Raw genomic sequence first — 25,593 nt, 5'->3', positions numbered from 1 at the left:
AAGGGATGTGAGGCAATAATCCCTTCCCTTAACACGTTTCCTGCTGTCTCTTGTGCGCTCCGTGGCCTGCAGCCCCACCTCCTCCATCTACGCTGCCAATCCCAGTCGGTTCCGGGCTTCCGGCTTCCAACTCCCTCCACTAGTCCAGCAGTGGTGGAGCCTGGAAGCTGCTGGAGAAACCTGAGCTTTGTGACCAGCGGCAGGTAAGTCAAGTGCAGGAGAGTGGGGCTCGCTTACGACTTTCATAAAACTCTCCTGCAGGAGCTTGAAAATGCAGCAGGATACCGGTGCTGCTAGGCCAGGTCTGGGCCTCCGCCTGGACTCCCTGGCTCAGCCTCAGCCCTGTTTGCCTCGACCTGCCTGGGCCTGGCGGCCAGGGATCAAGATGTGCTGCCACAGGGAAGTGCATTCTAAAATTAAAGCATTATGCTGAGTGAAATAGGCCAGGTGCTGAAAGACAAATACCATATGATCTCACCTTTAACAGGAAGCTAAACAACAAAACAAACAAGCAAGCAGAAAAAAAAAAAACCAAAGACACTAAAATAGAGAACAAGGGGATAGTGACCAGAGGGGAGAAGGAAGGGAAGTTAAGGGGAAAAAGGGGGAGGGATTTGGAGGAACAAATAGGAAGGACACAGGGAGGAGAACTAAGGGGGGTGGAAATGGGAGGGAGGTGGGGAGCAAGGGGCGGGGGAGGCTGGGATGGGAAAAATAGACAAAAAACTGTACATGAAAAATAACTAAATAAAATTAATTAAAAAATAAAAATAAATAAAATTAGAGTGATGCCAAAAAAATAAAGTAAACCTAAGAAAAACTATTAAAAAAATTAAATCTGTACTTCATTTACAAAATGTTATAGTTTCGGTTCTAAGTTAGACATAACTCTGTTGCTGCGTCCTTTGGCATAGGCAGTCTAGGAGGTTGTTTTTGATGGAGTGGCTGATTCTATGGAGGCGTCTCCAATTTAAGATGCGGACTAAGCTCACGGAATATGAGGATATGCGAGGGAGTTTGGGAGTTCTACTCCGTTAGCAAGCAGACTTGACCAAGACATCTCTCCTCGCCTCAGTTTTGTCTTTGTAAACTGGAAAATATTACGCATTTCATAGACGTTGTTGCGAGTGTTTACGTAAACTAAGTGCACTCTGGTAGAAACTGAGAGTGAGTTCCCAGCAACAATAGGGATTTTACACACAGATATTTCAAATTACTGATACCCTGAAATGTACCAGATTGAAACTAAGGTAGTTTACAACAGAACCACATAGAATTGTAATAAAGAAATATAAAAAATATAAGTAGATATTGGGAGCAGAGACAATTTAAGAACAGTAGATAATTGGGTGGGGGGAAAGAAAGTGTATTGGTGCTATCAATAGACCTTCTGTGATAATGGAAATTTTTAATATTTCATTAACTTTATTTATTTATTTAAAATTTATTTATTTAATTGTTGTTCAAGTACAGTTTTCTGTCTTTTACTCCCATCCCAGCCCACCACCCCAGTGCTCCCCACTTCCCTCCCATTTCTACCCCCCTTGGTTTTTGTCCATGTGCCCTTTATACTAGTTCCTGTAAGCCCTTCCCTTTTTGCCTGAAGTTCCCTCCCCTCTCCCCTCTGGTGACTGTCAGCCTGTTCTCTATTTGAGTGTCTTTGGTTATATTTTGCTTGCTTGTTTATTTTGTTGTTTAGCTTCCTGTTAAAGGTGAGATCATATAGTATTCGTCTTTCACTGCCTGGCTTATTTCACTCAGCATAATGCTTTCCAGTTCCATCCATGCTATTACAAAGGGTAGGAGCTCCTTCTTTCTTTCTGCTGCATAGAATTCCATTGTGTAAATGTACCAGGGTTTTTGGATCCATTCATTTACTGATGGGCACATAGGTTGCTTCCAGCTCTTGGCTATTGTAAATTGTGCTGCTATGAACATTGGGGTGCATAGGTTCTTCTGGATTGGTGTTTGAGGGTTCTTAGGATATAATCCTAGCAGTGGAATTGCTGGGTCAAAAGGCGGATCCATTTTTAGTTTTCTTAGAAAATTCCACACTGTTTTTCATAGTGGTTGTACCAGTCTACAATCCCACCAAAAATGAACTAGGGTTCCCTTTTCTCCACAACCTCTCCAAAACTTATTGTTTGTTGCTTTGTTTATGATGGCCATTCTGACCAGTGTAAAGTGGTATCTCATTGTGGTTTTAATTTGCATCTCTTTGATAGCTAGTGGTATTAAGCATCTTTTCATGTGTCTCTGGATCCTCTGTATGTCCTCCTTGGAGAAGTGTCTGTTAAAGTTCTTTGCCCACTTTTTAATTGGTTGCTTCTCTTCTTAGAGTGGAGTCATGTAAGTTCTTTGTAATTTTGGAGATTAAATCCTTGTCTGAGGTATCATTGGCAAATATGTTTCCCCATACAGTTGATTCTCTTTTTATTTTTATTTTATTTTTTAAAAATATATTTGATTGATTACGCCATTACACTTGTTCTATTTCCCCTCTTCATTCCCCTCCACCCTGCACACCCCTTCCCCCAACATCCCCCCTTTAGTTTATGACCATGTGTCTCAGTTCTTTAGATTCTATATTTTCCCTATTACTCTTGCCCTCCCCTCTATCTATTTTCTACCTACCACCTATGCTACTTATTTTCTGTACCTTCTCCTTCTCCCACTCCACTATTGCTAACCCTCCATGTGATCTTTATTTCTATGGTTCCACTCCTGATCTAGCTGTCCTCTTAGTTTGCTTTTGTTTTAGGTGTGGTTGTTAATAACTGTGAGTTTGCTGTCCTTTCATTGTTCATCTTTTTTATCTTCTTTTTCTTAGATAAGTCCCTATAACATTGCATATAATAAGGGCTTGGTGATGATGAACTCCTTGAATTTGATCTTATCTGAGAAGTACTTTATCTGTCCTTCCATTCTAAATGAAAGCTTTGCTGGATAGAGCAATCTTGGTTGTAGGTCCTTGGCTTTCATGACTTGGAATAATTCTTTCCAGCCCCTTCTTGCCTGTAAGGTGTCTTTTGAGAAATCAGCTGACAGTCTGATGGGAACTCCTTTGTAGGTGACTGTCCCCTTATCTCTTGCTGCTTCTAGGATTCTCTCCTTCATTTTAATCTTGGCTAATGTAATTATGATGTGCTTTGGTGCGTTCCTTCTTGGGTCCAACTTCTTTGGGACTCTGAGCTTCCTGGATTTCCTGAAAGTCTATTTCCTTTGCCAGATAGGGGAAGTTCTCCTTTATTATTTGTTCAAATAAATTTTCCACTGGTGGCTGTTCCTCCTCCCCTTCTGGTACCCCTATAATTCGGATGTTGGAGCGTTTAAAGATGTCCTGGAGGTTCCTAAGCCTCTCCTCATTTTTTTGAATTCTCATTTCTTCATATTTTTCTGTTTGGTCATTTTTTTCTTCCTTCTGGTCCACTCCCTTGATTTGAGTCCCAATTTCCTTTCCATCACTATTGGTTTCCTGTGCAATTCCCTTTATTTCAATTAGTTTAGCCTTCACTTGTTCCTCTAATTTGTGACTAAAATCAGCCAGTTCTGTGAGCATCCTGATCACCAGTGTTTTGAATTGTGCATCTGAAAGTTTGGCTATTACTTGGTTGCTTAGACTTATCAGCTCTGAGGTTTTGAGTTCTTCTCGAGCTATATTTTGGTCTGTTCATGCCATAAGTATGAGGAGGTGAGCCATAGGTGTTCACCAAGGTGGGATGACCAGGGTCGCTACGTTGTGACGCTGTATGTGGGGGCGGGGTCAAAGAGGGGCAATGGCGGTTCCCTCTGCTGCTTCCCACCGCTGGGGCCTTCGCAGTCTGTCTCACCGCTTGCTCCTTTGCTGGTTTATCTGCGCACGAATGTGTGACGGGGGCAGCCCGCCGCCTTGCACCCTCACTCGGTCGGGTCCGCCCACTGCTACCCCACACCTGGGGTCCGCCCACTGCTGCCTGTGCACCTGGCTCGGGGGATCTTTTCTGCCCAACCCCACTCTGCTGCTGGCTCTGCCCCTCTTACCGGCCTGGCTGAATGGTTTGTTGTTGTCAGACTTCTGTCTAGTTCAATTTTCTGTGTTTTGGCTGCATTTTTTTGTTATTAAACTTTGTTGTCTTTAAACTTGGTTGTATGAGAAGGTATATTGTTTCCACTTACACCTCCATCTTAGTGGAAGTCTGATTCTCTTTTTATTTTAATACTGTTTTCTTTAGTCCTGCAGAAGCTTTTTATTTTGATGAGATCCCATTTGTTTATTCTTTCCTTTATGTCCCTTGTTCTAGGGGACATATCAGTAAAAAATGTTGCTGCATGAAATATCTGAGATTTTCCTGCCAGTGTTCTCCTTTAGGACTTTAATGGTGTCATGGCTTATATTTAAATCTTTTACTCACCTTGAATTTATTTTGGTGTATGGTGTAAGTTGGTGCTCAAGTTTCATTTTTTTTGCATGTAGTTGTCCAGTTCTCCCAACACCATTTGCTGAAGAGGCTATTTTTACTCTGTTTTATGTTGCTGCCCATATTAATTGACTATAGAGACTTGGCTTTATTTCTGGGCTCTCTGTTCTGTTCCATTGGTCTATGTGCCTGTTTTTATGCCAGTAACAGGCTGTTTTGATTACAGTGGCCTTGTAATACAGTTTGGTATCAGATATTGTGATCCCTCCTATTTTGTTCTCCTTTCTCAAAAGTGCAGCTGCTATTCGGGGTCGTTTATGGTTCCATATAAATTTTTGAAGTGTTTGTTCTATGTCTGTGAAATATGCCATTGGTATTTTAGTAGGTATTGCATTGAATCTGTAAATTGCTTTGGGTAGTATGGACATTTTGATGATGTTAATTCTTCCAACCCATGAACAAGGTATATGTTTCCATTTGTTTGTGTCTTCCTTGATTTCTTTCTTCAGTGTTGTGTAGTTTTCTGCATACAGGTCTTTTACCTCCTTGGTTAGGTTTATTCCTAGGTATTTTCTTTTTCTTTTTGCTCTATCGAGTGAGATTTTTTTCTTGATTTCTGCTTCTTCTGTTTCATTGTTGGTATACAAAAATGCCTTTGATTTCTGGATATTAACTTTGAATCCTGCTGTTTTGGCAAATTCGTATATTTGGTCCAGCAGTTTTTGGGTAGAGTGTATCAGATTTTCCATGTACACAATCATGTCATCTGCAAACAGTGACAGTTTTATTTCCTCTTTTCTGATTTGGATGCCTTTTATTTCCTTTTCCTGCCTAATCGCTGTGGCTAAAACTTCCAAAACTATATTGAATAGAAGTGGTGAAAGTGGACAACCTTGTCTTGTTCCTGATCTTAGTGGAAAAGCTTTTAGTTTTTTCCCATTGAGTATGATATTGGCTGGAGGTCTCTCATGTATGGCCTTTATTGTATTGAGGAATGCTTCTTCTGTTACCACTTTGCTGAGTGTTTTTATCATAAATGGGTGTATACCTTATCAAAGGATCTTTCCGCATCTATTGATATGATCATGTGTTTTTTGTCTTTGCTTTTGTGTATGTGATGTATTACATTTACTGATTTGCGAATATTGACCATCCTTGCATCTCTGGGATGAATCCCAGTTGGTCACGGTATATGATCTTTTTAATGTATTGTTGGATGCGGTTTGCCAACATTTTGTTGAGGATTTTAGCATCTATGTTCATCAGTGATATTGGCCTGAAGTTTTCTTTCTTTGTTGTATCTCTATCTGGTTTTGGAATTAGGATGGTGCTGGCTTCATAAAAAGAGTGTGGGAGTCTTCCATAATTTTGGAGTTTTGGAATAGCCTGTGAAGAATAGGGGTTAGCTCTTCCTTAAATGCTTTGTAGAATTCTCCTGTGAAACCATCTGGTCCAGGGCTTTTGTGTGATGGGAGTTTTTTGACTACTGCTTCAATTTCATATGCTGTTATTGGTCTGTTCAGGCTTTCTGCTGCTTCTTCATTGAGTTTTGGAAGATTATATTTTTCTAGAAATTTGTCCATTTCCTCTAGGTTTTCAAATTTCTTGGCATACAGTTGTTCATAGTAATTTCTTTTTTTTAATTCCTGAACTATGTGCAGAGGGACCCCCAAAGCCACATGGTTTCCCCCCTCGCCAAAGCCACATGGTTCCAACCCACCTGGCTGCCCTGCCTGGGTTTATTTATTTATTTTTTTAATATATTTTTTTATTATGCTGTTACAGTTGTTCTATTCCCCCCCTTCATTCCCCTCCACCCTACCCCCCTCACCCCACCATTACCCCCCCTTTAGTTCATGACCACGTGTTTCAAGTTCTTTAGATTCTATATTTCTCATACTATTCTTGCCCCCCATCTATTTTCTTTTTTTTAATATTTTATTCATTTATCTTTAGAGGGGAAGGGAAGGAGAGAGGGAAACATCAATGTATTGTTGCCTTTCATGCATCCCCTGCTGGGAACTGGCCTGCAGGGAACTGGTCTGCAACCCAGGCATGCGCCCTGACTGGAAATCGAACCGCGATTGTCTGGTTCCGAGGCCTGTGCTCAATCCACTGAGCTACACCAGGTTCACAGTAATTTCTTTTATTTTTTATTTTTTATTTATTTTTTTAAATTAATTTTATTTAGTTATTTTTCAAGTAAAGTTTATGTCTATTTTTCTCATCCCAGCCTTCCCCGCCCCTTGCTCCCCACCTCCCTCCCATTTCCACCCCCCTTAGATCTCGTCCCTTTGTCCTTCCTATTTGTTCCTCCAAATCCCTCCGCCGTTTTCCCCTTAACTTCCCTTCCTACTCCCCTCTGGTCACTATCCCCTTGTTCTCTATTTCAGTGTCTTTGTTTTTTTTTTTTTTTCTGCTTTCTTGTTTGTTTTGTTGTTTAGCTTCCTGTTAAAGGTGAGATCATATGGTATTTGTCTTTCAGCACCTGGCCTATTTCACTCAGCATAATGCTTTCCAGTTCTATCCATGTTGTTGCAAAAGGTAGTAGCTCCTTCTTTCTCTCTGCAGCATAGAATTCCATTGTGTATATGTACCACCATTTTTTGATCCATTCATTTACTGATGGGCACCTAGGTTGCTTCCAACTCTTGCCTATTGTAAATTGTGCTGCTATGAACATTGGGGTGCATAGGTTCTTTGATATTGATGTTTTAGGATTCTTAAGATATAATCCCAGCAGTGGAATTGCTGGGTCAAAAGGCAGGTCAATTTTTATTTTTCTGAGAAAATTCCATACTGTTTTCCATAATGGTTGTACCAGTCTGCAATCCCACCAACAGTGAACTAAGGACCCCTTTTCCCCCACAACCTCTCCAACATTTGTTGTTTGTTGCTTTGTTTATGATAGCCATCCTGACTGGTGTAAAGTGGTATCTCATTGTGGTTTTAATTTGCATCTCTCTGATAGCTAACGAAATTGAGCATCTCTTCATGTGTCTCTTAATGTTCTCTATTTCCTCCTTGGAGAAGTCTCTGTTCAAGTCCTTTTCCCATTTTTTAATTGGGTTGGGTGTCTTCTTAGAGTGGAGTCGTGTAAGTTCTTTGTATATTTTGGAGATTAAACCTTTGTCTGAGGTATCATTGGCAAATATGTTTTCCCATACAGTTGGTTGTCTTGCTAATTTAATACTGTTTTCTTTAGCCATGCAGAATCTTTTTGTTTTGATGAGATCCCATTTGTTTATTCTTTCCTTTACATTCCTTGCTCTAGGGGACATATCAGTAAAGAATTTGCTGCATGAAATACTGAGATTTTCTTGCCAATGTTCTCCTCTAGGACTTTAATGGTGTCACGACTTACATTTAAGGCTTTTATCCACCTTGAATTTATTTTGGTGTATGGTGTAAGTCTGTGCTCAAGTTTCATTTTTTTGCACGTAGCTGTCCAGTTCTCCCAGCACCATTTATTGAAGAGGCTATTTTTACTCCATTTTATGTTACTGCCCCCTTTGTCGAATATTAATTGACTGTAGAGAGTTGGGTTTATTTCTGGGCTCTCTGTTCTGTTCCATTGGTCTATGTGCCTTTTATACCAGTACCAGGCTGTTTTGATTACAGTGGCCTTGTAATACAGTTTGATATCAGGTATTGTGATCCCCCCTACTTTGTTCTTCTTTCTCAAAAGAGCAGCTGCTATTCGCGCTCGTTTATGGTTCCATATAAATTTTCAAGTGTTTGTTCTATGTCTGTGAAATATGCCATTGGTACTTTAATAGGTATTGCATTGAATCTGTATATTGCTTTGGGTAGTATGGACATTTTGATGATGTTAATTCTTCCAATCCATGAACAAGGTATATGTTTCCATTTGTTTGTGTCTTCCTTGATTTCGTTCTTCAGGGCTGTGTAGTTTTCTGCATACAGGTCTTTTACCTCCTTAGTTAGGTTTATTCCCAGATATTTTATTTCTCTTTTTGCTATATCAAATGGGATTTTTCTCTTTATTTCTGCTTCTTCTGTTTCATTGTTGGTATACAAAAATGCCTTTGATTTCTGGATACTGACTTTGTAACCAGCTGTTTTGCCAAACTCATTAATTAGTTTGAGCAGTTTTTGGGTAGAGTCTATAGGATTTTCCATGTACACTATCATGTCATCTGCAAACAGTGACAGGTTTGCTTCCTTCTTTCCTATTTGGATGCCTTTTATTTCCTTTTCTTGCCTGATTGCTGTGGCTAAAACTTCCAATACTATATTGAATAGAAGTGGTGAAAGTGGACAACCTTGTCTTGTTCCTGATCTTAGTGGAAAAGCTTTTAGTTTTTTCCCATTGAGTATGATATTGGCTGTAGGTCTCTCATATATGGCCTTTATTATTTTGAGAAATGCTCCCTGTATTCCCACTTTGCTGAGTGTTTTTATCATAAATGGGTGTTGAACCTTATCAAAAGCTTTTTCCGAATCTGTTGATATGATCATGTGATTTTTGTCTTTGCTTTTGTTTATGTGATGTATTACATTTACTGATTTGCGAATATTAAACCATCCTTGCATCCCTGGGATGAATCCCACTTGATCATGGTGTATGATCTTTTTGATATATTGTTGGATACGATTAGCCAATATTTTGTTGATGATTTTAGCATCTATGTTCATCAGTGATATTGGCCTGAAGTTTTCTTTCTTTCTTGTTTCTCTATCTGGTTTTGGAATTAAGATGATGCTGGCTTCATAAAAAGAATTTGGGAGTTTTCCATCCTTCTGGATTTTTTGGAATAGTCTGTGGAGAATAGGGGTTAGCTCTTCCTTAAATGCTTTGTAGAATTCTCCTGTGAAACCATCTGGTCCAGGGCTTTTGTGTGATGGGAGTTTTTTGATTACTGCTTCAATTTCTTTCGCTGTTATTGGTGTATTTAGATTTTCTGCTTCTTTTTCACTGAGTTTTGGAGAATTGTATTTTTCTAGAAATGTGTCCATTTCCCCTAGGTTTTCAAATTTCTTGGCATACAGTTCGTCATAGTAATTTTTTACAATCCCTTGTATTTCTGTGGTATCAGTTGTAATCTCTCCTTTTTCATTTCTATTTGTGTTTATTTGTGTCCTCTCTCTTCTTTTCTTTATGAGCCTACTTAAAGGCTTGTCTATTTTGTTTATCTTCTCAAAGAACCAACTCCTGGATTCATTGATCCTTAAAATTGTGCTTTAAGTTTCTATGTCATTTAATTCTGCTCTAATCTTGGTTATTTCCTTCCTTCTGCTTGCTCTGGGCTGTCTTTGTCGTTGTTCCTCGAGTTCTTGCAGGTGTAGGGTTACGTTGTTTGTTTGAAATGTTTCTATCTTCTTAAGGTAGGCCTGTATTGCTATAAACTTCCCTCTCAGGACTGCCTTTGCTGTGTCCCATAAGTTGTGAGTTGTTGTGAGATCATTTTCATTTGTTTCCAGAAATGTTTTGATTTCTTCCCTTATTTCATTCTTGACCCATTCGTTTTTTAATAGCATACCACTCAGTCTCCATGATTTTGGGTGCTTTGGGTTTTTTTTTTTTTTGAGGGGTTGTTTTCCAATTTCAGTCCCTTGTGGTCAGAGAAGATGCTTGGTATGATTTCAATTTTCTTGAATTTTTTGAGGTTTGTTTTATGTCCTATCATGTGGTCTATCTTTTAAAATGTTCCATGTGCATTTGAAAAGAATGTGTATTGAGCTTCTATGGGATGAAGGGCTCTATATATATCAGTTAAGTCCATTTCATCTAGGGTGTTGTTTAATGCCACAATATCTTTGTTGATAATTTGTTTGGAAGATCTGTCCATTTTTGATAGTGGGGTGTTAAAATCCCCTACTATAATTGTGTTGCTGTCAATATCTTTCTTGAAGTCCTCTAAGATTTTCTTGATATATTTGGGTGCCCCTATGTTTGGTGTATATATGTTTACAATGTTAATGTCTTCTTGGTGGATTCTTCCCTTGAGTATAATGAAGTGACCTTCTCGGTCTCTCTTTATGGCCTTTTTTTTGAAGTCTATTTTGTCTGATATGAGAATTGCTACCCCAGCTTTTTTTTCTAGTCCATTTGCTTGTAAAACTTGTTTCCAGCCTTTCACTTTTAGTCTGTGATGGTCTTTTGTCCTGAGGTGGGTCTCTTGTAGGCAGCATATGTGTGGGTCATGCTTTCTTATCCATTGAGCTATTCTGTGTCTTTTGATTGGAGCATTTAATCCATTTACGTTTAAGGTTATTATTGATAGGTACTTATTCATTGCCATTTTTATACCTGTGTTCCTCTCTGTCTCCCTCTTATCTTTCCGTCCCTTAAAGCAGTCCTTTTAGTATTTCTTGTAGAGCTCATTTGGTGGAGGCATATTCTTTTAGACTTCTTTTGTCTTGGAAGCTCTTTATTTGGCCATCTGTCTTGATTGAGAGCCTTGCTGGGTAAAGTAGCCTTGGTTGTAGGCCTCTGGTTCTCATTACTTGGAATATTTCTTGCCATTGTCTTCTTGCTTGAAGTGTTTCCATTGAGAAATCAGTAGCTAACCTTATTGGGGCTCCCTTGTATGTTATTTCTTTTTTCTCCCTTGCTGCCTTTAAGATTCTCTCTTTGTCTTGGAATTTTGCCATTTTGATGATGATGTGTCTTGAAGTGGGTCTCCTTGGGTTCCTCTTGATTGGGACTCTCTGTGATTCCAAGATTTGTGAGACTTTTTCTCTTATCAAATTAGGAAAATTTTCTCTCATTACTCGTTCAAATACCTTTTCTATCCCTTGTTCTTCTTCTTCTCCTTCTGGTATTCCTATTATTCGGATATTATTACGTTTCATATTTTCTTGCATTTCTCTTAATCCCTCTTTATTCTTTCTGCGCCTGTTTTCATTTTCTTGCTCTTTCTGTGAGATGCTTTCTACCTTGTCGTCCAACTCACTAATCCTATGCTCTGCTTCATCTATCCTACTTTGGAAACTTTCTACTGTGTACTTCAATTCGGAAATTGTGTTCTTCATTTCCTCTTGTTCCTTGCTGATAGTTTCCATTTCCTTTTTGATGTTGCTGTAGTTTGCAGAGAGATCATTATAGTTCCCTTGTAGTTTCTGGTAGTTCACTCTGAGCTCTTTGAACTTCGTAATAACCAGTGCTTTGAATTCACTGTCTGATAGTTGATCAGCCTCTATTTCATCTAACATTCTTTCTGAAGTTTCTACTTTTTCTTTCATTTGGGGATTGTTTCTTTGTCTTCCCATTGTTTGAGACTCTTCTTGTTAGTCTGTGCTTCTAAAATTGATCTGTTCTGAAACCCTGGTTTTATGGTGTAAACTTCTGTGGTATGATCCTTGTGAAGTTCAGTGGTGCAGACTCCTTGAAGTTTCTTGATGTTCTTCGTCTCCACCTAAACTCACGGTGGTCCTCGCCCTGGTCCCTGCGTTGCTCGCCTACCACTGCTGAATGTCCTGGCTCTAGTAGCCGCCTCCTCAATCACCCAGGCCCGTTACTATGGCAGCGGCACAGAGGCTGGGGATGTCCCGCCTCCCGTATCTGGCTCTCTCTGCTGCCCAGGGCCGTCACAGGGGTTTGGAGAGTCCCGGCTTCCGTGCTTGACTCCCCGGCATCCAGGCCTGTCGCTATGGCAGTGGCACAGGATCTGTGAACGTTCATAGTAATTTCTTACAACCCTTTTTATTTCTGTGGTATCAGTTGTAACCTCTCCTCTTTCATTTCCGATTGTTCATTTGGGTCCTGTCTGTGCTTTTCTTGATGAGTCTGCTTAAAGGCTTGTCTATTTATTTTTTCAAAGAATCAGCTCCTGGATTCATTGATACTTGGAATTGTGCTTTTAGTCTCTGTGTCATTTAATTGTGCTCTGATCTTGGTTATTTATTTCCTTCTTCTTGCTGTGGGGTATCTTTGTTGTTGTTCCTCAAGTTCTTGTAGGTGTGGGGTTAGGGTGTTTTTTTGAAATGTTTCTATCTTCCGTAGGTAGGCCTGTATTGCAATGAATTTCCCTCTCAGGGAAATCTCCTCTGTGTCCAATGAGTTTTGGGTTGTTGTAAGTTCATTTTCATTTGTTTCCAGAAACTGTTTGATTTCTTCCCTGATTTCATTCTTGACCTATTCGTTGTTTATAGCATGCCATTCAATCTCCATGATTTTAAGTGTTTTGGGTTTTTTCCTTTGGGTTTGGTTTCTAGTTTTAGTCCCCTGTGGTTGGATAAAATGCTTGGTATAATTTCAGTTTTCTTAAATTTGTTGAGGCTTATTTTGTGTCCTATCATGTGGTCTATCTTTCAGAATGTTCCATGTGCATTTGAAAAGAATGTGTATTTAGCTTCTTTGGGATGAAGGGCTCTATATATATCAGTTAAGTTCATTTCATCTAGGGCATTATTCAATTCCACAATATGTTTTTTGATATTTTGTTTGGATGATCTGTCCATTTTTTAAAGTAGGGTGTTAATATCCCCTACTATAATTGTATTGCTGTCAGTATCTTTCTTGAAATCCTGTAAGATTTTCTTTATATATTTGGGTGCTCGTACGTTGGGTGCATATATATATTTACAATGTTTATGTCTCCTTGGTGGATTCTTCACTTGAGTATTATGAAGTAACCTTCTGGGTTCACTTTATAGCCCTTTTTTTTGAATACTATTTTGTCTGATATGAGTATTGCTACCTCGGCTTTTTTTTCCCTGTTTGTTTCCTTGGAAAATTTGTTTTCAGCCCTTCACTTTTAGTCTGTTTAGGTCTTTTGTCCTGAAGTGGGTGTCTTGTGGGCAGCATATGTGTGGGTCATGCTTTCTTATCCAACAGCTCTTCTATGTCTTTTGATTGGAGCATTTACTTTTAAGGTTATTATGGACAGGTACTTATGCAATGCCATTTTTGTACTTTTGTTCCTCTCTGTCTCTCTCTGTTTCTTCCTTTCCTTAAAGCAGTCCATTTAGCATCTCTTGCCCATCTGGTTTGGTGGAGGTGTATTCTTTTAGACTTCTTTTGTCTTGGAAGCTCTTTATTTTTCCTTCTATCTTGATTGCAAGCCTTGCTGGGTAAAGTAGCCTTGGTTGCAGGCCCCTGGTTCTCAATACTTGGAATACTTCTTGCCACTCTTCTTGCTTGGAGCGTTTCCATTGAGAAGTCAGCAGCTAACCTAATTGGGGCTCTCTTGTACGTTTTTTCCAGTTCCTCACTTTCTGCCATTAAGATTCTCTCTTTGTCTTGGAATATTGACATTTTAATGATGATGTGTCTTGAAGTGGGCCTCTTTGGATTCCTCTTGATTGGCACTCTGTGTTTCCTGGATTTGTGTGAGTTTTTCTCTCATCAAATTAGTGTAGTTTGTCATTATTACTTTTTCAAATAGAATTCTATCCCTTGCTCTTCTTCTTCTCCTTCTTTTATCCCTATAGTTCTGATATATTATGTTTCATATTATTTTGCATTTCTCTTAATTATTCTTCCTTCTTTCTGAGCCTCTTTTTCTTTTCTTGCTCTTTCTGGGAGTTTTCTTCTACTTTGTCCTCCAACTCACTTCTCCGATCTCCTACTTCATCCATCCTGCTTTTGATTTTTTTCCACTGTGTTCTTCAGTTCAGAAACTGTATTCTTCATTTCCTCTTTTCCCTTACTGATAGATTCTATTTCCTTTTTCATGTTGATATAGTTTGCAGTGAGTTCATTGTAGTTCATCTGTAGTTTCTGGTAGCTCATTGTGAGCTCTTTGAACTTCCTGATAACCAGTGCTTTGAATTCAATATCTGATACTTGGCTTTCCTCTATTTCATCTAGCATTCTTTCTGAGATTTCTTTATTTCTTTTTGGGGATTGTTTCTTTGTCTTCCCATTTTTTGTGAGACTCTTCTTTTTAGCTTCAGCTTCTTAAATTGATTAGTTCTGGTTTCCTGGGTTTATGGCGTGAACTGTGGTATAATACCTGTGAGATTCAGTGGTGTAGTTTCCCCAGCTCACTGGTGTTGGGCTGTTGTTTACGTTGGCTTTGTATTTGTCTTTGAATTTTGGTTGTTTTTGGGTCTTTCTTTTGTGGGTCCTGCCCATCAGATGGTTAGCTGATGGTCCCTCTGTCCACCACATCTTGTAATTTGTTGTGTTGGGGAGGGCAGGTTGTGTTGAAGCTATTTCTTCTGTCTATACAAGATTTTGAGGATTCTCTTTTGCTCTTGTTGAGTTGTTTTTACTGGCTAGTTTCTCCACTAATTAGTTGTATTTCCTGATAGGTCCTGGATTGAGGTTTGTGTGGTTTCCACTCCCTCCTTCACCTTCTTCTGTTGTTATCTGTTGGGGGTTCATTTGTTGTTGGGTTTCCTCTTCCACTGGGTATCCTGGTGTTCACCGCTTCCGCCTACTCTTCTTTCGTGGTTACTTGGTGAGGAAGGCAAAATGGTTTATGACAGCAGGAGAGTATTCTATGATATTTACAGTAGGAGCCGGTAGAGAAGGGATAGGAGATCTTTTGGCTATGTATAGTGATAACTGTGATCTTCAACCCAACTAGCCACTTTTAAGAAAGGATGGACAGAAGATAAGACTCTTGTTGGAGGGGAAAGGCTTTTGAGTTTGATCTAGAAAGCAGTATAGTTGTGGCAGGTCAGATTTTGAGGTAAGGTGAGAGTAAACGATAGTAAATAGGTGTAGAGTGTGAGAGAATAGAGTTAACCACTGCAGTAATTGAGTTCAGGAAACTTCGAAGTGGGCTAAGATTTGGGAGGGGTGTTGTAAAGTATTTACAATTATATAGAACAGCTATTATTTACACTAATATTAAAGCAACAATCATATGACAGACTCTGTGTGATCTGGATAACATGAGTATGGGGTATAGAACTTTGGTAGTGTGCTTAAGGAACACAAGTGACACGAAGTATAGAAAATAGGAATATACTGCGGAGGAGAGAACAGGGGAAACCTGTCAAATGATACAATATAACCAGCCAAGGCAAAATCTATTCAGAAAGAGGAGGAATGCAAAGATAGTATTAAAATAATAGATGTAAGAATAATGAAAAAATAATAATAGAAATATGCAGCAACTTGTAGCTTCTCTGCTATAGCCAAGTGAAAATTGTCTTGCTGTCTCTACTGTTGGGATGCCCCCTCTTTGGGTCCAACTCTGGTCTTTTCTCAGTTCCAAGTTGTTTGTGTCACTTGTGGGTAAAAGGAAAAGGAAAGGCAGGAGAAGGAAGAAGCAATAAGTTTGGAAAGAAAGGAAGAAGGAATAAAACAAGAAAGAAGGAAAGGGAGGAAAAGGGCATTGAAAGATAAAACAATAATAAAATTAAAAAATATAAATGATTACTTAAAAGAAAAATAAAAAACATTTATTGTTGGTTTCAAACTTGTGAAACTGGTTTTTCTGGTCTCCCTTGCTGCAGCAGGCTGAGTAGTGATTGGTGTGGCCTTTTTCCCTTCCGGATATCTACTCAGCCAGTCCTGGGACCACTCTCCCAAGAGCCAGTCTAGAGTGTCTCCCCAGAGCTCCATGCAGTGGACTCAGGACTTTTTCATAGCACTCTTTCCCCGGGGGTCATCCCCATGGGCTGGGGTGTGGGTGCTTGCTCCCAGCCAGGCTGCCTGGGTCCTGCTGGTTGAGCACGAACCCTTCCCAGTGCTATGGGAGAACACAAGGCCTTCTGCCCAACCTCAGGTCACTGCCAGGCTCGGTGAGGAGTTGGCTGAGCGGCTGTCACAGGAGGAGCCTTCAAACAGTTTACTTTTTGATAAATTCCTCCTAATCAAATCTGCTGCTCAGTACAGCCCAATTCTCCAGCCAGACTGGTAACTATCGGCATCAGAGCCTGACACTGTGCATCTCAATTCTCCCAAGCCAGTGACCACGGACTCCTCGGGTGATCATGGCCCTTTTGTTGGCCTCTTTGTCCTTATTCCCCTCTTTGCAACCTCAAGCAACCAGGTCACTTCCAGAGTTGCCCAGACCCTGCTTGGCTGGGGAGGGAGGGAGCTGATGCCCTGACTCTTTCCCAAGGACCCTGCAGCAGGCCTTTGGCTCCCAAAGAGTCTGTGGTAGACCCAGCACAGGGTGCCACCCCTGTCTTCACACTGGTCCCAAGGACCCTACTGTCCTGCAACCGTCCTCTTACCATCTGGTTTTTCAGTGTCCGATACAATTTCTGGTCTCTTATTTTCATGTATGCTGGGCTACTGTTGGCTCTTTGCTCTGTTCCTCTGTAGATTGGTCAGGTTTTTTCCCATGTGTAGGGGGATGTGGAATCCACTCTGTCCTACTCTGTCACCATCTTCCCACTTCTCATTAACTTAATATTTAAATATCACATCTCTAGTGGCTACCTTATAGGACAGTTCATGTCTATATTGTTTGTAGTTAAGTTTCAAATTTGTCTCTAGGAAGATAAACTTGATCAGTTGCATAGTTCTTACCATTTGAAAATAAGTCATACTAGCATCTTCATTCATCCCTCAAATATTAATGGCCTTGAAGGAAGCAGAGCTGGAAATTTCTCTGAGTTTCATTATTAGAGCCCCTGGGTATATTGTTAGGTGAATATCTATTTCAGTTGATAAATTGGGGCTGGAAGGGATGGGATCAATGGTATGGCATAATTTATAACTTTTTTAGAGTTTAATTATTAATACAAATGTTAACCTTTACAGGAAAATTAAAAATATATAGATATGCAAAAAGAAACTTAGAGACATAATTACTGTTAATATTTTGATGTATATATTTCCAGGCTTTTGTCCCATGTAATCTTTTCATTTCCCTTGCCAGGCCCTAACTTGCATAAGCGTCCAACCTGTGGCGAGGGTGACTATGAATGTGGCCCAACACAAAATTGTGAATTTACTTAAAACATTATAAGACTTTTTTTGTGATTACATGTTGCAATATATTTAATGTGTGGCCCACAAAACTCTTCTTTTTTCCTGTGTAACCCAGAGACACCAAAAGGTTGGACACATTTGGAAATTATCCAGCTTCTTCCATGGAAGGAAAATCCAGTGTGGGGTCTAGGGTCAGTTTACCTTTAACATCAGATCTCTCAGGCCAGTGCCTGGCTTCAACTGAGAAGATTACTGTCTTTCTAATACTTTCCCATGCTTCTGCCAGTGGCCTGGGTATGGGACTTTGGGGCAATGATTATAGGCATCTATCTGTGAGTATTTTAGAGAGGAGGAAGGTCTGTTACGGCTGTGTTTCATTCTGCAAGATGAGTAATCCAGGGTTTCTCAACCTTGACATAAATTGAAATTTAGGGTGGATAACTCTTTGTTATGAGAGGGCTATCCTGTACATTACAAGATATTTAGCAACATTTCTGGTATATTTCCTTTTCTTCACATATTGACACTGGTAAATGTCAGTTGAGAGCCACTGGGTCATTGGAAATCACAAAATTATTGCTGTCATGCTTTAAAGAAATTGGTTTTCCAATTTGCATGTGGGAGAGACAGAGCAGCTTAACAATAACCCACAACCTTGGGACCAACTACACGTGGAAGAGAGAGATCAAAAGAGAGGCATCACTTAAGGTGAGGAAAATGTTTAGACCTGGTCTATGAATTTACTGAGATTTTGGTGGTCAGGCATATCATTTAGGATCCCCACAGGAAGAAGCACAAAAATGAAAAGAATTTTTGTGCGAACTGCTTATAGAAGAGTGGGTAGCATTTAGAAAACCAGCAAGTGATGGTGGGTCACCCAGGGAAGAGCATCACTGGGGAGCTATCCCCACCCCAGTCTGAAGTGGCAAGGAAGGGTCTGTGGTACTAGAGCTTGGGGCTAGAGGGGAGGAAATTGGAGCATTAGAAGAGGGGCTGCCCTCCAGGGCTGCTGTGGTATTGGCAGAATGCGTCCATTGCCAGAACAGCAGCCCAGCAGGATAGGGCAAGTGTGGGGTGGGTAAGTACCTCTCTTACCCCCCTGTCTGGCCTCTCTTTCCCCTCCTGTTCCCACTGATCTATACTGGCCAAACCCAAGTGAAGGAGCCTTGGGTATGCAGCCTGGGGAGGTCAAACAACCTCTTGAGGGTGTGGGAATGGAGTAGATGGAGAACCACTATCAGCAAGTGATCTAATATCTTCCTGACTCCGCAAAATGAAGGTTTGGGGCTTTCACTTATTAAGGGATACTTTGGCAGTAAAAGGAGATAAACATTGAACATTTGAACATTTTTTGTTCAAAAACAAAAAATGTTTTTTTTTTAGAAAAAAGCACATACACTTGTAGACCACTGCTGTTTTGACCTCTGGTTCTGTTTCATGCAGCAATGCCAGGTCATACTGTTTTAGTTACTGCATGATTGGATTTTTCAGTTCTACTAAGGTATAATTGACCCCAGAGATTCTAAAATATTTCACTTGAATAGTGTGACAATAGATGGATACATTGCCAATACCATTGTCAAGGAACTTACCCCTTATGTATTCTATGAAATCTACAGTTTCAGATCTATGTTCAAGTCTTTATATTTTGAGTTAATATTTGTGTCTGGTTTAAGATAGGTATCCAGAGGGTCATTCTGCATGTGGCTACTAGTTTTCCAAATACCATTTATTGAGAAACTATTCTTTCCTGATTTTATATTCTTGACTCTTATCAAAAATTAATTGGCCATATATGCATATGTGCCTGTGTTTATGCCAACACAATGCTGTTTGGATAATGGTAGCTTTGTAATAGAGGTGGAAATCAGGAAATCAGTGGTGCTCTGCTTTGTTCTTTTTCATGGTTGCTTTGGCTTTTGGGTCTTTTATGGTTTTATACAAATTTAAGGATTTCTTTCCTTTTCTAAGAAGAATTTAATTGGAATTTTGATAGGGATTGCATTGAATTTGTAGATTGCTTTTGGTAGTATGAACATTTTAATAAACATGAGCTCTTTTACTTCATGAGCACAGAATATATTTTCATTTATTTGTTTTCTTAAATTTCTATAATCAGTGTCTTATAGTTTTCAGTTTTTAGATATTTCACCTCTTTGGTTAAACTTATTTCTAAGTACTTTTTATTATTGTTATTCAAATACAGTTGTCTCCCCAACTCCCCCACCCCCCACCCATCTCCACCTCCAACCCTCAATCCTAGCCTCTTAGCTTTGTCCATGTGTCCTTTATACATATTCCTTGATGACCCTTCTGCTCTTTTCCCCCATTATCACCCCCTCTCTGGTTACTGTCAGTTTGTTCTTTATTTCAGTGTTTCCAGTTTTATTTTGCTCGATGTTTGTTTAGGTTGCACTACAGGTGAGATCATATGGTATTTGATTTCACTGCCTGGCTTATTTCACTTACCATAATGCTCTCCAGATCCATCCATGCTGTTACAAAGAATAGGAGCTCCTTTCTTTCTTTATGCCGCATAGTATTCCATTGTGTAAATGTACCATAATTTTTTGATACACTTATTTACTGATGGGCACTTACGTTGCTTCCAACAATTGACTGCTTTAAATTGTGCTGCTGTGATCATTGGTGTACATAGATTCTTTTCAACTGATGTTTCAGGATTCTTAGGGTATAAGCCCAGCAGTGAAATTGCTGGGTCATAAGGCAGTTCCATTTTTAGTTCGAGGAAATTCCATAGTGTTATCAACAGTGGCTACACCACTCTGCATTCCCACGACAGTGTACTAGGGTTCCCTTTTCTCCACAACCTCACCAACACTTGTTTCTTGATTTGTGTATGATGACCATTCTGACTGGTGTAAGTAGTATCTTATTGTGGTTTTATTTGCATCTCTCTGCTGGGTTGTGATGCTGAGCATCCTTTCATATGTCTCTGGCCCCTCTGTATGTCCTTCTTGGAGAAGTATCTGTTCAGGTCCTTTGCCCATTTATTTAATTGGGTTGTTTGTCTTCTCGGAGTGGACTCATGTGAATTCTTTATATATTTTGGAGATCAGACCCTTGTCTGAGGTATCATTTGCAAATATGTTTTCTCATATGGTTGGTATGTTTTTCATTTTACTGCTGTTTTCTTTAGCCGAGCAGAAGCTTTTTATTTTGATAATGCTCTGTTTATTCTCTCCTTTATGTCCCTTGCTCTAGGGGATATATATTGTGAAAATATTGATGCACAGAATAGCTGAGATTTTCCTGCCTGTGTTCTGCTTTAAGACTTTTATGTTGTTACAACTTACACTCTTCTAACCACCTTGAAATTATCTTCGTGTATGCTGTAAGTTGGTGTTTGAGTTTCATTTTTTTGCATTTAGCTGTCCAGATCTCCCAACACCATTTGTTGAAGAGGCTATTTACACTCCATTTTATGCTTCTGCCCCTTTTGTTGAATATTAATTGACCTTAGAGACTTTGGCTTATTTTTGGGCTCTCTGTTTTGTTCCATCGATCTATGTGTCTGTTCTAATGCCAGTACCAAAGTTTTTCGATTACCTTGTGCTTGTAATATAGTTTGATATTAGGTATTGTGATCCCTCCTACTTTGTTCTTTCTCAAAATTGTTGCGGCTATTCGGGGTTGTTTATGGTTCCATATAAATATTGAAATATTTGTTCTGTATCTGTGAAATATGTCATTGGTATTTTAATAGGGGTTGCATTGAATCTATAAATTGCTTTGGGTAGTATGGACATTTTGATGATATTAATTCTTCCAATTCATGAGCATAGTACATACTTCCATTGTTCGTGTCTTCCTTAATTTCTTTCTTCAGTGTTGCATAGTTTTCTGAGTATAGGTCTTTCACTTCCTTGGTTAGGTTTATTCCTATATAGGAATAAACTTTATTTTTCTTGTTGTTCTAGCAACTTGGGATTCCTGATTTTGGTTTATGATATTTTGTTGTTGGTATATAAAAAATGCCTTTGACTTCTGAATATTGATTTTTGTAGAACACTGTTTTGCCAAATTCATTATTAGATTGAGAGTTTTTTGGAGGCATATATAGGGTTTTATATATATACTATCATGTCATCTGCAAATAGGGACAGTTTTACTTCTTTCTTTCCAAATCAGATGCCTTTTATTTCCTTTTTTGTCTGATTACTGTGGCTAAGACTTCCAATATTATGTGAATAAATGTGGTACAAGAGGACATCTTTCTCTTGTTCCTGATCTTAGTGGGAAAGCTTTTAGGTTGTTGGCTGTAGGTTTGTTGTATATGGCCTTTATTTTGTTGAGGCATGTTCCCTCTACTCACACATTGCTGAATACTTTTATCCAAAATGGGTGTGTACCTTATCAAATGGTACCTTATTGGCATCTACTGACATGATCATTTGACTTTTTTCCTTTTGTTTATGTGATTTATTACATTTATTGATTTGAGAATATCATACCATCCTTGTATCCCTGGGGTGAATTCCACTTGATTATGGTGAATGATCTTTTTAATGTGTTGCTGGATGCGGTTTGGCAATATCTTGCTGAGGACCTTAGTGTCTATGTTCATCAGTGATACTGGCCTGAAGTTTTTTTTCTTTGTTGTATCTTTATCTGGTTTTGGGATTAGGGTGATGCTGGCTTCATAAAAAGAGTTTGGGAGTCTTCCAGGTTCTCATATTTTTTGGAATAGCCTGAGAAGGATAGGGGTTAGTTTTTTCATAAATACTATATAAAATTCTCCTGTGAAACCATCAGGTATAGGGCTTTTGTGTGCCAGGTGTTTTTTGATTACTGCTTCAATTTCTGTTAATGGTCTGCTCAGGCTTTCTGCTTCTTCTTCATTCAGCATTGAAAGATTATATTTTTCTAGAAATTTCTCCTTTCCCCATGGTTTTCAAATATCTTGACATACAATTATTTATAGGTATTTCTTACAGTTCTTTGTATTTCTGTGGTATCAGTTGCAATGTCTCCTCTTCATTTCTGGTTTTATTTATCTGGGTCCTTTCTATTTTTTTTTTCTTGATGAGTGTGTTGACAGCTTCCTGATTTTTTTTTTTTCAAAGAACCAGCTCCTGGATTTATTGATCCTTAGAATTGTGCTTTTAGTCTCTGTGCCATTTAATTCTGTTCTGATTTTGGTTATTTCCTTCATTCTACTTGCCCTGGGATTGTTTGTTGTTGTTCTTCCAGTTCTTGCATATGTAGGGTTAGGTTGTTTATTTGAAATATTTTAATCTTTTTTAGGCATGGCTGTATCAATGTGAACTTCCCTCTTAGTACTGCCTTCACTGTGTCCCATAAGTTTTGCACTGTTGTGTGCTCATTTTTATTTCTTTTCAGAAACATTTTGATTTCTTCCTTGATCTCATTATTAACACATTCATTGTTCAATATTATACTATTCAACCTTTATGAATTTGAGTATTTTGAGTTTTTTTCCTTGAGGTTGGTTTCCAGTTTCAGGTCCTTTTAGTTGGAAGAAATGCTTGATATTATTTCATTTTTCTTGAATTTGTTGAGGGTTATTTTTTGTTCTATCTTGTGGTCTTTCTTTGAAAATGTTCCATGTACATTTGGAAAAAAACATGTATTGCAAACATGTATTTGCTTCTTTGGGATGAAAGGTTCTATATATATCAGTTAAATGCACTTGATCTAGGGCATTGTTCAATGCAGCATTATCCTTGTTGCCATTTTGTTTGGAAGACCTATCCATTTTTGATGGTGGTATGTTAAAATCCCCTACTATAATTGTGTTGTTGTCATTATCATTCTTGAAGTCCTCCAGGATTTTCCTTATATATTGGGTGCTCCCCTGTTGGGTGCATATATGTTCACATATTTTATGTCCTGTTGAGGGATTCTTCACTTGTATGAAGTGCCCTTCAGTGTCTCTTTTTATAGCCTTTGTTTTGAAGTCTGTTTTGTCTCATATAAGTATTACTACCCAAGATTTCTTTTTTCCTGCTCATTTGCTGGGAATATTTTTCCAGTCCTTAACTTTCAGTCTTTGTAGGTCTTTTTTTCTAGGGTGGGTCACTTTGTAGGCAGCATATGTGCAGGTTGTTTTCTTACCCACTCAGCTACCCTGTGTCTCTTGGTTGGAGCATGGATCTATTCACTTTTAAGGTTATTATTGATAGGTACATAGTCATTGCCCCCCTTTGTACTTGTGTTTCTCTCTTTCTCACTTTTTTTGTTGCTCTTCTTAAAGCAGTCACTTTAGTACAGGGGGTCAAACTCATTTTCACTGGGGGCCACATCAGCCTTGCGGTTGCCTTCAAAGGCCTGAATATAATTTTTGAACTGTATAAATGTATCTACTCCTTTTCTGTTAAGGAGTTGAAATTACATTCAGTCCTTTGAAGGCAACAGTGAAACTGATGTGGCTCCCAGTCAAAATGAGTTTGGCACCCCTGCTTTAGCATGTGTTGCAGTGCTGGTTTTGTGGAGGTGTATTCTTTTAGTCTGCTTTGTTTGGGGAACTCCTTATTTCACTTTCCATTTTAATTTAGTGCCTTGCTTGGTAGAGTAGTCTTGGTTACAGGCCTTTGCTTTTTGTTACTTGGAATACTTCTTGCATGTCTCTTCTGGCTTGTAGTGTTTCTGTGGAGAAATCATCTGCTAGCCTTATTGGAGTTCCTTTGCATGTTACTTCTTGTTTCTCCTTTGCTGCTTTTAAGATTCTGTCTTTGTCTTTAAAGCTGGGTGTTTTAATTATGATTTGTCTTGGAATAGGCCTCTGAGTTCTTCTTGATTGGGACCCTCTATAATTCCTGAATTTGTATGGATTTTCCCATTCCAGGTTTGGGAAGTTTTCTGTCATTATTTTTTGAAAAAGGGTTTCTATCTCTTGCTACTTTTCTTCTCCTTCTGGTATTCCTATGATGCAAATGTTGTTGCTTTTCATATTATCTTGTAGTTTCCTTAAGCTATCTTTATATTTTTTGATCTGTTTCATGCTGCTGCTCTACCTGGATGATTCTTTCCACCTTGTCTTCCACTTTCCTAATTTGGTTTTCTGCTTTATCCAGCCTGATTATAATTCCTTATAGTGTATTTTTTATTTCAGAAATTATATTTTTCATTTCTTCTTCATTCTTGGTTATAGTTTCTATTGCCTTTTTCATAGTGTTGTAGTTCCTTCTCACTTCCTTATAGTTGCCTGTGAGTTCCATGAACATCCTTATAACCATTGTTTTGAATTCTATATCTGATAGTTTGCTTACTTCCATTTCATTTAGCTCTTTTACTGGGGAGTCTTGCATTCCTTTTGACTTCAGGTTCTTTTTTTGTCTCCCCATTTTAGGTTAATCTTTTTGTTTGTTTCCGTGATTCCTAATGCACTGCTTTGCTAGCTATCTTTGTAGGATCATCTTCTGTGGTAGCAATTCTGTGGGACTCAGTGGTGTGGCCGCTTTGATCTTTTCTGGATGCTTTGGGGTTTCCCTTCCTTTTGTTTGTGTGGCTCTCTTATTGTACTTGAGATTTACCTGTTTTTGTCTCCTTGTTGGTGGGTTCTCCCTTCCAGTGGCTTTAGTGGTATTCACAGCTCCCACTTTGTTTTTTATATAATTAGGAGCAGAGTGAAGGTGAAATTGAGTAAGACAACAGGAGAGTATTCTATGGGACTTAAAGTACTAACAGGTAGAGAATAGCTAGGAGATCTGTTGGAGAAATACAACAATTATGATATTTTACCCAGTTTGCTACTTTTTATAAAAGGAGAAAAAGAAAGAAGACTTGTTAAAAGGGAAAAAGAATGTGAGCTGAGTTTAGAAAACAGAACATTTATGCACGATTAGATAGTGAGATATATTGAGAGTAAGAGATAGAAACTAGTCATAGTGTGTGAGAGAATAAAGTTAACCACAACAGTAATAAAGCTGAGGAAGATGATGAAATGGATTAAGACCATGGTAGGTTACTATGTGGGATTTGGAATAAGAATAATATGTTATGGAATGTATAATCTGAATAAAAAGAATAAAAAGTAAAAGACCAAGAATAGTGTGTTGTTAAAATATGAGTGAAGTGAAAGAAGAAAAATTAAAATGCAATATGAGAGAATATAAAACCAATGAAATCAAACAAACAAAATTTAAAAAACTAAACGGAAAGAAGACATAAAAAATATAACAAAATATTTAAGTCTTTTCTCCACCTTGAATTTATTTTGGTGTATGGTGTAAGTTGGTGCTCAAGTTTCATTTTTTTGCACGTAGCTGTCCAGTTCAACCAAGACCATTTGTTGAAGAGGCTATCTTTACTACATTTCATGTTACTGCCCCCTTCATCCAATATTAATTGATTGTAGAGAGTTCGGTTTATTTCTGGGCTCTCTGTTCTGTTCCATTGATCTAT

The 25,593-nt window shown here is 38.7% G+C and overlaps 1 protein-coding gene across 1 annotated transcript in view; it reads left to right on the top strand.

Moving 5' to 3' along the window:
• The first annotated feature begins 57 nt into the window (after positions 1-57).
• Positions 58-25,593, top strand: part of BLVRA (biliverdin reductase A) — a 166,636-nt gene continuing 141,100 nt past the window's right edge. The window contains exon 1 of the mRNA XM_053662944.1: positions 58-203. The gene's annotated coding sequence lies outside the window, so the exon portion shown is untranslated. The remainder of the gene's footprint in view (positions 204-25,593) is intronic.

The sequence above is a fragment of the Artibeus jamaicensis genome, unplaced genomic scaffold, assembly GCF_021234435.1.
Source record: "Artibeus jamaicensis isolate MK-2021 breed Jamaican fruit bat unplaced genomic scaffold, CSHL_Jam_final contig_311, whole genome shotgun sequence".
NCBI classification, from domain to species: domain Eukaryota; kingdom Metazoa; phylum Chordata; class Mammalia; order Chiroptera; family Phyllostomidae; genus Artibeus; species Artibeus jamaicensis.
This window is presented reverse-complemented; position numbering and strand designations above follow the sequence as displayed.